At 46.3% G+C, this 12,323-nt stretch overlaps 1 protein-coding gene across 1 annotated transcript in view; it reads right to left on the reverse strand.

Moving 5' to 3' along the window:
- Nucleotides 1-12,323, reverse strand: part of LOC106028218 (TPR and ankyrin repeat-containing protein 1-like) — an 85,943-nt gene that overhangs the window by 68,858 nt on the left and 4,762 nt on the right. The window contains exon 2 of the mRNA XM_063240996.1: nucleotides 765-840. The gene's annotated coding sequence lies outside the window, so the exon portion shown is untranslated. The remainder of the gene's footprint in view (nucleotides 1-764; nucleotides 841-12,323) is intronic.

Below are 12,323 nucleotides of genomic sequence, written 5' to 3' on the forward strand. Positions count from 1 at the left end.
ATAGAAGATGGGGCCCCCCAAAATTAAGAAAGGAACACTGGGGGTGGGGGTTTTAGCTCAGCGGGCGTAAGTGCCTGCTTGGCAAATGTGAGGTCATGAGTTCGATCCCCAGCACCAAAAAAAAAAAAAAAGAAAAAGAAAAGGAAAGGAACACACAGAATAAAAGAGAGGTCTTAGAAAATAAAAGAAGGGCCAGGGGTGTAGCTCAGTGGCACAGTGCCTGCCTGACAAGCACAAGGTCCTGAGCTCAATTCCCAGTCCAAAAAAATAAGGTATAAAAAAAGAAAAACAAAAAATTCAATAGGTGGGTAGACAGGAAAAGTGAGGAACACCTCCTGAAATTAGAAAACACAAGGCACTGTAATCCCAATACTGGGGAGGCTGAGGCAGGGGGAACCCTGCCAGTTAGAGGCCAGCCTGGGCTACACAGAGATTTCAAAATGAGCCTGAGCTACAGACATAGTGAGACCGTGTCTCTACACAAAACAAAACAACACCACACAAGCAGCTGTTCCCCTGACCACATGTATGTGAAGCAGCTGGAGCTGGCCTCTGCCTAGCCCTGCCAGACACCCCCAAAGTGAGAACCTCTTGTGCCCCAGGACTTCCTCAGAGCCCCCGCCCTTTGATCCTCATGGGGACCTTAAGAATTCTCAGAAACGCTGAACCAGGCATGACCCAGGGCCCGCCTGTCAGTGTGTTCTGGTTGCCACAACAAAGAAAACTCACCCTGGGTCAGTAAACAGCAGGCATTTATTACTCACTGTTAGGAAGAGGAGGAAGTCCAGGATCAAGGTCCAGGCCGGCTGGTGCAGGTGACTGAGTCCTTGCTTCATCCTCCTGTTTTAGAGAACAAGAGAGAGGAAGCAAACTTGCTTTTCTCTTCTTAGAAGGTTACTAATCTCACACTCTGTTACCTCCTGAGGCTCCATCTCCAAACAACATCACTTTGGGGTTTTAAATTACAATCTAAGCAACTGAAGAAGATACAAACATTCACTCAACCCAATGGACTGGCCTTCTTTCTTTACACAGCTAACTGTGCTTCTTATTTAGCTTTTTAAATCTAAATAGTATGTTCTTTAGAACTCAGCCAAGCATGGTGGTGCACACCTGTAATCCCAGCCCTTGGGAGGCCCAGGCAAGGGGAGGTCTGGGGGTTGGAGGCCAGCCAGGGTAACAAAGTGAGTTCAAGGCCGGCCTGAACTGCATAGTGAGACCCTGCCTAAAAAAAAGAAAAGAAAAATACAAAGGAAATTTATACACTGTGAGTTTAAAAGAAAGAAAGAAACAAATAATTGTCCTGAGGGACGATGAGAAGGTAACACAAGGTACTTCTTTTTTTTTTTTTTTTTTTGTACAGGGAATCAAACTCAGGACCTTGCCCTTGCCAGGCAGGCATTTAAACCACTGAGCCATATGCTCAGCCCACATAGGATATTTCTAAAACAATAGTAATGGCCTTTTTGGATGACAATTCACAATCATTCATCCATTAATATGCAATAATACACAATCATCCATTAATATTTAATAAACTGTAATATGTTGTGTATTTTGTGTCTGGATGATATTCTTCATATTTTAAGACAGATAGACTCTAGACTCACCTGATAAACGTAACTCTGATACCATGAATGCCAAGATATTTAGGAATAAATGGGGCATGGTGACACATGTCTATAATTCCAGCACTCTGCGAGCCTGAGGCAAGAGGACTGCAATTTGGAGCCCAGCCTGGGCATTTAGTAAGATACTGTCTCAAAGAAAGCATTTGTGTTCTTGATACCAAAAAAGAAAGAAAGAAAAAGAAAAAGAAGAAGAAGGGCTGGGTGTAGTTCAGGGTGAAGGTCCCGAGTTCAATCCCCAGCACTACCAGGAAGAAGAGAGAGAGAGAGAGAGAGAGAGAGAGAGAGAGAGAGAGAGAGAGAGAGAGGAAGAAGAAAGAGGAGAAGGAGGAGGAGAAAGAGGAGGAAAGAAAGAAGAAAGAAGCAAATAAGTACAGCCCACAGGCTGGCCATGTTGTGGTGCACACTTGTAATCCCAGCACACAGGAAGCAAGAGTTCAAGGCCATGAGTTCAAGGCTAGCCTGGGCTACATAGTGAGACCTTGTCTCAAAAAAATCAGAAACATTTTAAAATACAAAAAAAAAAAAAAAAAAAAAAAAGGAGGAGGAGGAGGGAAGGAAATTTAGGAGTACAAAGAACAAAACATTGTAAAACACAATCTGAATCTAGAACTTTGCTCTTTGCTCCACTAATGAACTTTGGTACTGCAAATAATCCAGAACAGAAAAAGTTGACTGTACTACACTTAGATAAAAAGCCAAATGCTTGCTTCAATGTCTTTCATGAAAACTGAATTCCTATTTTTACCTAGTAGATTATGCGCATTCCCGACCATCTCCTGGGATCCCTTTTTGACCCTCTTGGATTCCTCTAGATCAGGCCCCAAAAGCAGTTCTTTTTTGCGGAGTGTGGTGGTACATGTGATTCCAGCACTCTGGGAAACTGAGGCAGGAGGATAGAAAGCTTGAGCCAGGCCTGGGTAATATGGCAACTCAGTGAGACCTGTTCCAAACAAAACTGTTTTAAAACAGACAAGGAGGTGCGTCGGTGGGAAGGTCCTGGGTCCAGGGCACTGTAATGTAAAGAGACGAAGGGCGAGGAGGAACCGCTGCCTGGGGCTTATTTTGGCTGCTGGTAACTGTCTTGGCTTTCAAAAGAGTATGCAAAGAGGGCCGCTCTACCTTCGCACACGGTCACCATGCTTTGCAACTTTCGTACCAGTGTACACGCCAGGACTCCGCCAAGAGCGGCTGTTACAGCCCTAAACTGTGAACGTGAATCTGGGCCCATGCAGAGGTCATCAACTGCACCAAGGCCTGGGAGCTGATTGTGAGGACTACAGATCTGACTGCAAAGCTACCTTGTATTGCAGCAAAGACCAACCGCAGTCCTCACCACGAGGGCCATGGCATCAGGGCCGCTGACTGTAAATGACCTGGTTCCATAACTCCACAACAGGTGAGGCTCTACTGAGGCCCAGTTCACAAGCAATGCACTTACACATCACCGTCCACAGTGACCATGAAGGTGGCCATGTAAGTGCCCACGTCAGCCACTTGGTGGGCACTGCCCTCTCAGACCCTTCCAGATCATTTGCAGCAGCCCTGAGTGGGCTGTTGAATCAGGGATGGGGAAGCAGGAAGTGCTCATCCCCCTAACACAGTACAGAGGGAAGTCGCCACAATGTGTCCATGAGAAGTCACAAGACAGGGCTGGGGATTTAGCTCAGAGGCATAAGCACCTGCCTTGCAAGCAGGGGGTCACGAATTTGATCCCCAGTACTGATAAAAAAAAAAAAAAGAAAGAAAGAAAGAAAGAAAAAAGAAAAGAAAAGTTACAAGACCACTTCTGAAACACACTCCACTCAGTACTGAGGAAGACTGATCCACAGTATTCCTGAGAGCCAGAGTTTGCTCTGAGACACCTACCCAATGACCCCAAGGTTAAGTTGTTTGCTCAGCTGTGTAGGATTGTGCCCAATATCATCTTAGAGCAGGGCAAGGCCAACACAGATGCTCACAGGGTGGGGAGAGGAAGGGTGCTGTGCCACACCGCGGCACAGAGGAGATGAATTATTATTATTATGAAGTCTGTTTGGAGAATCACAGGCGCCAGGTATGCTAGCCTGGAGCTGAGCCTCAGGCTTCCCCCTAGAAAGTCCCAAATCCACCAGCACAGGGGCACAGATGCACCTATGAAGGCACAGATGAAGTTTGTGGATACTAAATCCAGACAAAAATTGGAGACCAGAGGGAAACTGACTCCTGGAAGATAAGGAAGGTTAATGAAAATAATAGTATTCTTCTATTTTATTTCAGGGTGTTTTTTTTTTTTTTTAAAGACTTGCGATGAAATTGTATCTAAGGCACCAAAAATATATCTGAAGTTAAAATATAAGTTAAGAGTTTACAAGATGAAAAGGGATCTCTTCTCCCTGACCAGCTCCCTTTCTTTGCCTGGTAGGAGTTGACTGCCAGCTGCAGGATGACCAGGATTAGCATGTGTGACATGAGCTGGCCTGGGGCCCCACCATCTCTAGGGAGAGAATCTGGCTTCTCTTTCCCCGGGGTCAAAGCAGGTTGCAGACAGTCTGCAGTCGCTCTGGTGCTTTTCCTCCTACCTGGCCCAGTCCGCGAGGCCAGCAAACCAGCACTCTGCCCCTTTTGTTCCCCTCGAGATCATTTTGGGGTTACCGTCTGTACCAAGCCCTTACCCATGCACACCGACTTCTCTAGCAAGACCTCTGGGTTGGCTGCACCTGCTTTGGTAGTTTTTTCTTATGCTACCAGATAACCCTGAAGCGATGACATTTGTTATGACTGGCTTCTTGCTTTTGATTTGATTTTCCCTTTTTAAATTACCTCATTAAAATAAAGGTCTGCAAGTGCTGTGTTTGCCACCATTTCAGTGCCTCACTCCAGATTTCATCTGCCTCAAGCTGAGAGCACCCTGCACCTTTCGCTCTCAGTCCCTAGCAAGAGATCTGTCTGATCTGTGGTCTTTCCCGATCACTGGACTTTAACAGTATAGCTGTGAACTGAGTTTTTTACTTCTGCAGAATGCAAGCCACTATTATCTGGCCTTTCTTCTCCTGTTAATATATTATAGGGCAAGCTAGATGGAAACTACACTGCTTCTCTCCTGCAGCTGGGGACACCCTTTCAGAGGGGAAGTAGTACAGACAGCTAAGTTAGGCAGACGTGTAGTAGGCAGTCAGACGGGGCTGGGCCCTCAAGGGAGTCAGTGCAGAAGCTGAGAATGATGGAAACTGTGGCTGAGCCGCAAGTCACCATGGGTAGGTTTACATGCCTCCCCGAGGGGTGAACGGAGGCTCTGGAGTATTGGTGTCACCCTTCTGCGAGTTCCCGTTTCTCACTAGTGGTGGGCCATCCTCTCTCACCCACTAAGACTAAGACCACCAAGACCAAACCTGAAACTACTAAAATGAAAAGAAGACCAAGACTGCAGATTATCAACAAGGTTAATGGTGCCGCTTATGTGCCCTTGCGACCATTGGATCAATATTACCTAAGCGACTATACTTACAATCTTATTGGTTGATTATAATTTTGACCTGCATTATACCCACCTCATGATTTTGCTTTATAAAACTTCCTATGAGAGGTGGGCTCGTTGGCACCCACTTGGGACCCCTCCTGTCTCTCAGGAGCTATCGTGAGTCCTCATTCCTTTCCTCCAATACATTTGCCTACTCTTAAAAATCAGTATGTTAAAGACATAGAACAGAGGCTCAGGAATGGACAGCCCTTTGGAATCAAGTCTCAAGCATTTTCTTTTGAGCAGAAAAATAATTCAAGATTGGATATGGGCTCCTTTGAATACTAGAATTGATTCATAGTGCAATGCTAAGATCCAGGAGACTGGGTTTAAGGGTGTGCGTGCTACCCATCCTAAGTAGCCTGGATAAGACACAAAGGACAGAAAGAGCTGTGGCCGCCCCTCGTTGTTTTGCTGCCTTCAGCCCACCATGAACTGCTTCTTCTCTGCGAGGCCTGTCTGCCATCAGCCACTCTGCCTTGGAGCCAGTCGGGTATTTTGTCTCAGCAATAAAAAATGTAACTAAGAACAACAAGCAACACTAAAAAATGATGAAAGCAGAGCCAGGGATATATAGCTCAGCAGCACAGCACCTGCCTGGCAAACATAAGGTGGTCCTGAGTTCAATTCCTAGTACTGAAAAAATAAAATAAACCAGGTGTGGTGGTGCACGCCTATAATCCGAGTATTCAGGGAGGCTGAGGCAGGAGGACTGTTGTGAATTTCGAGACCAAGCCTGGGCTGTAAAATGAGCTCAAGGCCAGCCTGAAAAACTAATTAATTAATTAAAAATAAAATAAAATAATGAAAGCAGTGGAGACCAAGTCAAGGAACAGCACAAGTATAAATATTGTGCACTTAACCGCTCCAGGATGTATTTTACAAGCATGTGATGTTCATGCAGGTGAAAGCACAGGCCTCACTGGGAAAGCCTTAGTTCAGGGCCCAGGAGGAAACAGTGTCTCATTTAACACTTACAACAGCCCTATAGTTTATTATTTTTGTCTTTTACATGCGGAAACAAGGCACAAAGAGGTGAAGAAATTTGTAAATAGCGCAGAGCTACAAAGAGACATGGTCCTGACTCACAATCTGTCTTGTTTACTTTTGTCTCATTGCTGAGAAAAAATACCCCACACCTACAATAAAGGAAGGAAAGGTCTGTGGAGGTTTCAGTCCATAATCAGCTGGCTCCAAAGCGGGGTGACATGGGCAGGGGCAACACTTCAAAGTGGCAGAAGATAGAAAGCAACAAAAGCAAGAAAAGGGAAGAGCAGGCCTGTTTTCCTCCCTTACACCCAGTCCATGTGACCCTCACCACCCCAGCCCTCCTCCCCACCCAGGGCAGGTGTAGCATTCATGACCTCCTGCACAGGATCAGGATATTTACAAAGGATCCTGGCTCCCTGCTGAGCAACTTAGTTAAATTTCAAAACTTCTCAAGTTGACACAGTGTATCAACTGTAACAACCCAACACTCAGACCTTTAACCATCTAGCTCAATCTTCTTTGATTTATAATCCCCTTTACTGAATTCCTAGGAATTGCACCCAGCCTTCACACTGAGCCCTATCTCTAGTCCTTTTCATTTTGAGACAGGGTCTTATCAGTCAGTGATCTTGCTATTTCAGCCTCCTAGAGTGGTGGTATTACACATGTGTGCCATCATGCCTGAGTAGTAATGTCTTTACAGATCACCACTTAAGCCTGATATATGACTAAATTACTTGAGCCGGGCGTGGTGGCTCATGCCTGTAATCCCAGCACTCAGGAGGCTGAGGCAGGAGGATTGTTGTGAGTTCAAGGCCAGCCTGGGCTACAAAGTGAACTCAAGGCCAGCCTGAACTGCATAGTGAGACCCTGTCTCAAAAGACAAAAAAAAAAAGGATTAAGTTACTTTATTTACTGTTGTGATGCTTAGCCTGGTATAGTCTGACCAGGCTATAATCTCCAGTTATTCAATTAAACACTAATCTAGGTGCTGATGTTGTGGTATCGGTGGACCAACAATCAGCTGACCTTGAAGAAATGAGCTTTAATCACCTGGGTAGGTCTTATCCAATCAGTTAAATATCTGAAGAACAAAACTGTTTCCCAGAGACACAATTGTGATTCAGGGTTTCTAGGTAGCTTCTGCTCTTGAGTTTGTAGCTTCCTTACATATTTCAGATATGCCTAACCAGACCCAGTCAAGGAAGGAAATTCCATGAGGGGTGTGTGTTTATGTGTATATAGACGTTGCCTACTGGTTGGTGGTTTTTCTGATAAAACCCTAACCAATACAACTGTTAACACTGTTTTAAAAGTTCATTTAAGTATAAACTTTTTGTAGTATAATTTAGCGGCTTTCTGCTCAATAAATAATTCTTGCTATTTAAACTACTGTAAAACCCTTCCCTCAAATTATTCCATGTTTGATTTGTATTAACATGTGAATAAACCAAATGTGGATGTCTTACTGCATCAAAATAGCCAAAACTGCATGCTCTTGTAGGGAAATTCAAACTTTCATTCTGAAGATTCTGTAATTGAGTGTATTGAAACAAATGAACAATAGGTAAATTATCAAGGAAAAAGCCATACCACTGTCAAAAGACAAAATCACAACCTTCTAGATTTTAATTGGCTTTATTTTCCATTCTAGAATCAAGCAATGCTCAATTCCATAAAACAGAATAAATGCACCAGCATGCTGAGCAGACAAGTTAATTTTATAGACAAAGGCTAAGGAGAGTAGATCAAAACTGGCTTGATCATTTCAAACTTTCAAGGCTGGGGCAGAAACAGAATGAAAAAAATAACAGATTAGTTGCCACAGGTTATTTTAGGTCTTTTTAAAACAGAGTCTCACTGTCTAATTCAGATTGACCTTGAACTCACTTTGAAGCCCAGGTTGGTTTCTAATTTGCAACAATCTTCCTGCCTCAACCAAGTGCTGGGATTACAGGCATGCAACACCATTCCCAACCTAGGTCATTTCTTTGTATAAGAACTGAAGCAGAGTGAATTTCATTATCTTATATTAAAGATTCTGCTGTGGGGCTGGGAATTTAGCTCACTGCAAAATTGTGAGTTTGATCCCAGTAGCAAAAAACAAACAAACAAAAAACAAAACCCTCCTGTATTGGAATCTAGCTTCCTTTCTCCTGGTTTCTTTCCATTTGCTGAGATGAATCTTCAGCATGAGTAACTCCATTTTGACTTTTAGTCTGATCAGTTGAGGCCTAAAAGCAGAAACTTAGTCCAAAACAGTAGGGCTGGGGATATACCTCAGTGGCACAAGTGCCTGCCTGGCAAGTGCAAAGCTGAGTTTGATTCCTGGTATCAAAAACAAAAACAATGGCTTCCTGTAAGTGTAATTGCTGTTTTGTAATCTATATAAAACATGAAACTCAGACAAGGGCCAGGTGATTGAGAGTAAATTCCTTTGCTATAGAGGAAGAGAGAAATGGAGTAGGGGGTTGACAATACAGAATCAGAAATTATAGGGAAGATAAATAGATTCAGATAGAAATTATTTTGCAAATTGTTGGGAGCCGCAGCCCCGAGCCCGGTCGCCTCACTTGGCGGACGTGAGGCCTGTAGTAAAGAGTAAAGCCTGAGGTAGATTACCCCTCCCATCGAGCACGTTAGTTTCCTGCTTACCGCGTAAACAACCCGCTCAACAATATAGTCTGCCTGGCAACTGATGATGTTAGCCAATCAGCTTGCCTTGCTCACTTTAACATGATTGGACACTGTATCCGTATATATACTGGTGCCACCCCTGGGGGGGAAGAAGAAGCCCAAAAGTAGAAGCCCAAAAGGAGCCGCGGGGAGCGGACCAAAGGAGGCTTCGGCTGGGAGCGATCCCAGGGCAGGCTGTACGGAGAAGGAAAATAAAAGAAAAGGTTGTCCACTGCCAGACTTTGTCGTGTGTCCTTCCTGCCGGCCGGGAGCGGACATCGACATTTGGAGGCCCGCACGGGGACTGATCACCCCCGAGACGTGACAGCGGACAACGCTCCAGTACAGAGCTGCGAGACAGGTGAGTTGGGGATAAGCCTGGGCTCTGGGTGGCGCGCACCTACAGGGCTTTTAGACTCCCCTCAGGCTCACGCGTAAGTGGCGGATTCCTTGGGCCTCACGCAGTGAGTAACATATTAAAAGATGGGAAACATGCTAGGTAGCAACACTAAGAGCGAGGGTGGTTGTGGAGAAAGCTCTCAAGAGTTTACAAAAGTACGCAGGGTATTTGAGCAGGCCCAGTCAGGGAGCTCCCGAGAGGGGCCCGTCAAGGGGAACAAAGATGCTAAGGAGAAGGACGGGGCTCTAGCCTCGGAGTCGTCTGACTCCGAGGACGAGGGAAAGTTGAATGGCAAGGAGGCCAAAGAGACCAGCTGTCAGGAGCCTAAGTCGCTCGATAAGGAGTCGCAGGGTTCTTTCCCAGTAATTCAGGGTACCACAGAGCCATTTGTTGACTTTGTGGCCCGAATGCAAGATGCTGCCGATAAGATATTTTCTGATCCGGGAGTGGCTCGACCGCTGGTAAGGCAGCTGATTTTTGAGCAATGTACAAAGGAGTGCAAGGCAGCGATAGCTCCTCATAAGAACAAGGACCTCAACACCTGGATTAGGATATGCAGAGAGATAGGGGGGCCGCTCTCCAACTCGGGAGTGGCTGCTCTCCTGGCCGCGGCTGTACAGCAGAGGGGACCTCGCGGGTTAGAAGGGGAATGTAAGGCTAAAGGGTGTTTTGCCTGCGGGGAGCCAGGACACATTAAACGTCATTGCCCAAACAATGCAGATGCTAGGCCTCGCCCTAGGAATGAAGAACCATATGTTTGTGGGCGATGCAAGAGGGGATCACACAAAGCTGAGGAGTGTAGGTCGGTCTTTGACGCTCAGGGCAACCGTATTTGTGGACGAGATGCTAGAGGGCCAAAAAACGGCCAGAGGGGGCCCCCTTCACAGGCGGGCCCCCGCCCCAGAGACAGGACAGCTCAGGATGGCAGCCTTCAACAAGGGCCACCCCTGGGTCAGCAGGTGTGGACCTCAGTGTCGCCTCCAGACTTATATTAGTGCCTGATATGGGTGTTCAAGTGGTTGAAACCACCTTTAAGGGACCGTTACCCGAAAATTCCGTGGGTCTGGTGATCGGGAGATCCTCCACGGCCCTTCGGGGTCTCATAGTAGTCCCGGGGGTCATAGACTCAGACTACACAGGACACATTAAAATTATGGTTCAATCTCTTGTGGGTACTATGGTAATCAATAAAGGAGACAAGATAGCGCAGCTCTTGCTGCTCCCCAGTCTCCACAAGAGATTCCCCTCAAAGCAGAAAATTAGAAAAAGTCAAGGTTTCGGTTCCTCAGGGGAAGTCTTCGAGGGACTCCATATAATACTTGATAAAAGGCCCATGCTCTCACTTAAGGTCAATGGCAAGAATATAACAGGGCTCCTAGACACAGGAGCTGACCGTTCCATTATCTCTAGAAAGGATTGGCCCTCCAACTGGCCCACCAACACTGCAGATAACACGCTGCAGGGCCTGGGGATGGTGTCAGCTCCTCAGGTTAGTGCTTCAACCCTGCTCTGGTGCGATGAGGAGGGTCATCAGGGCCATTTCCAACCATTTGTGTTACAGTTGCCAGTGTCTCTATGGGAAAGGGACATCCTCACTCAGATGGATGTCACGCTTACGTCAAACTGCTCCCCCCAGGCTAAGGATATACTCAGGAACCAGGGATATACCCCCGGCAAAGGCTTGGGCAATGCCCTACAGGGTCGGACATCCCCAATACCAGTAGAGAACAAAAAAGGTAGGCAAGGGCTGGGTTTTTCTTAGGGGCCGCTAAAGAAGCTCTCCTACCCACTTCGATCAAAATCACCTGGAGGTCAAATGATCCGGTTTGGGTACCTCAGTGGCCCCTGCCTAAGGAGAAGCTATTAGCCTTGTCAAAAATAGTCAGTACACAACTTAGATTAGGACACATTAAGCCGTCAACCTCCCCATGGAACACCCCCATTTTTATAATTAAGAAAAAGTCTGGCAAGTGGAGGCTGCTCCATGATCTAAGGGCGGTCAACGCGCAGATGCAGTCCCTGGGGGCGGTCCAGAGGGGGCTGCCAGCTCTCTCAGCCATCCCTCAGTCCTGGCCAGTTTATGTTATGGATCTTAGAGACTGTTTCTTCTCAATCCCCCTGCATCCAGAGGACACTCATAGGTTCGCCTTTACTTTACCCACCATTAACCAAGAAAGCCCTGATCTCAGATACGAGTGGATAACACTGCCCCAAGGTATGGCCAACAGTCCCACTATGTGTCAGATTTACCTTGATTCCCTACTGGCCCCCCTACGGAAATCCTTTCCCAAGATAAGATGTGTACATTACATGGACGACCTTTTGCTCAGCGGCAGGGACCCAGACATGCTAAATAATATGCTCGGCCAGTTGGTCGAGGCCCTGAGACAAGCTAATCTGCATGTTGCCCCCGACAAGATTCAGGGAGGAGAAATGGTGACCTACTTAGGCACGAAAATCTCCCCTATGCTAGTCTCTCCACAGAAGGTCACCATTAGGACGGATGGCGTTAGGACCCTAAATGACATGCAAAAGCTATTGGGAGACATTAATTGGATTAGGCCATATTTACATATACCAAATTCAGATCTCAAACCCCTGTTCGACCTTCTGAAGGGAGACCCAGATATAGCCTCCCACAGGAGGCTCACTCCTGAGGCAAGAGCTGCCTTACAGAGAGTAGAAAAAGCCTTAGGTGGGGCTACCTTACACAGAATTAAACCAGGGCGACCCTTTGATGTCTGTTTGCTACAGACTAGTCTACAGCCCACAGCGGTGATTTGGCAGAAAGGACCATTACTGTGGATACACCCTAAGGTCTCACCTGCAAAAGTCATAGAGCATTACCCGGAGGCAGTCGCTTCATTGGCCCTTGAAGCGCATGATAGAGCTGTCCAACATTTTGGCTCAGGACCACAAGCCATCAGAGTACCCTATACCGCCAGCCAGATCAAGACCCTGGCTGCCTGCATAGATACATGGGCCATTCTGAGATGTGTTTTCCATGGGGATATAAACAATCAATACCCTAAAGACCCTATCTTGTCATTTGTCACTCAGCACCCTGTAATTTTTCCAAAGGTTACTGCCTCTGAGCCATTAGTCCCAGCAACTACAATATACACAGATG

Source organism: Cavia porcellus, unplaced genomic scaffold, assembly GCF_034190915.1.
Source record: "Cavia porcellus strain 051 isolate PalLab524CR breed Dunkin Hartley unplaced genomic scaffold, mCavPor4.1 scaffold_31, whole genome shotgun sequence".
NCBI classification, from domain to species: Eukaryota; Metazoa; Chordata; class Mammalia; order Rodentia; family Caviidae; genus Cavia; species Cavia porcellus.